Below are 1,233 nucleotides of genomic sequence, written 5' to 3'. Positions count from 1 at the left end.
TATTTTATTTGTTAAAAACGTATTACGGTAACTGTTTAACAATGTGAAATTAACTCCGTCTTTAGCTGGTTGATAAGTCTTCATTAGCTCTGAAGTGGAAACGTTAGATCAGTGCGAATAAAACTTTTAGAAAACATCGCTTGAAATTTTCTTTTTGTAGTTGGATTTTTTTTCGAGCTGTTCTTAGATTTATGGGAAACGATTAAAAATAATTACAAGCTGAGCGTTGCACATAGACTAAAGCTAGTTTGAAAAAAAAGAAAAAAAGAAGAAGATTTTGAACTGTATTATGACTTTCGGGTAAATTGATGAGTTTCACCGCAAAATTATTCTTTTATGTCGACACGAAAGTCAATGCATTGTGTCAAACGAAGAACCAATTTTGAAAAAGAGCATGCACGACCCCGCCAGGACTCGAACCTGGAATCTTCTGATCCGAAGTCAGACGCCTCATCCATTAGGCCACGAGGCCAAGACATTTATTCTCGAATTTTTTATTTGACAGTCATGTAGTACAAATACGCACTGTGCTATGCTGTTTCTAACTTGTCTTTAGTTTATGCTGTGTTCGAGGTCAACACTGTGACAAGCTTACACTTCATCGATGGGCAGCGTGTGGACATGACCTAAATAACTCCAGCCTGCACATGTAGTACATTCGATAAAGTGGAACCCCGTTAATACAGTCACCAATGGGCCAAAAAATTTGGCCGTATTAACGAAGGTTTTTTTTTACAAGAAAATGTATGGCGGTTTTGCCGGGCGACCAGAAAAGTGGCTGTAATAACGAGGTGGCCGTAAGGCGGGGTTCCACTGTAGGTGGTAATACTGATCAATTTAGTTTACTAGGTGACTGACCACCTACCCCTCCCTTAAGTCAACATCAACACTAGCTAACACTTACTTCTCACCTAGGGCAAAATTGTGAGTTAGGGGAGGGCTAGGTGGTCAGCTACCAAGAAACCATAATTGATCCACAATATCACCTGTCCATGCAATGGTCTATGACTTAGAAAACCAAAAGTGAGATTACCATTACAAGGCCAAAGCTCGTGAAGGAACAAAACCTAGGACTGAACTATTCGCTGCTATTGCATTGCTCACGTATACACCTTGTTTGTCTCTCAACCTCCCCCCCCCCCCCCCCCCCCAACACAACACACACCAAATTTTGCATAAGCACTGCCTTCTTTTTTTCGCAGGGAGCGGACTACTGTAATGTCCCCCCTGTAA

At 41.1% G+C, this 1,233-nt stretch overlaps 1 non-coding gene across 1 annotated transcript; it reads right to left on the bottom strand.

The window, feature by feature from the left end:
• Positions 1–399: 399 nt before the first annotated feature.
• On the bottom strand, positions 400–472 carry Trnar-ucg (transfer RNA arginine (anticodon UCG)). The gene has a single exon. It is a non-coding gene; the product is annotated as a tRNA-Arg (tRNA).
• Between the last annotated feature and the right edge of the window lie 761 nt (positions 473–1,233).

The sequence above is a fragment of the Porites lutea genome, chromosome 6 (genome assembly GCF_958299795.1).
Source record: "Porites lutea chromosome 6, jaPorLute2.1, whole genome shotgun sequence".
NCBI lineage: Eukaryota > Metazoa > Cnidaria > Anthozoa > Scleractinia > Poritidae > Porites > Porites lutea.
The sequence above is the reverse complement of the archived record's forward strand: the minus strand, read 5'-3'. Positions and strand labels throughout refer to the sequence as shown.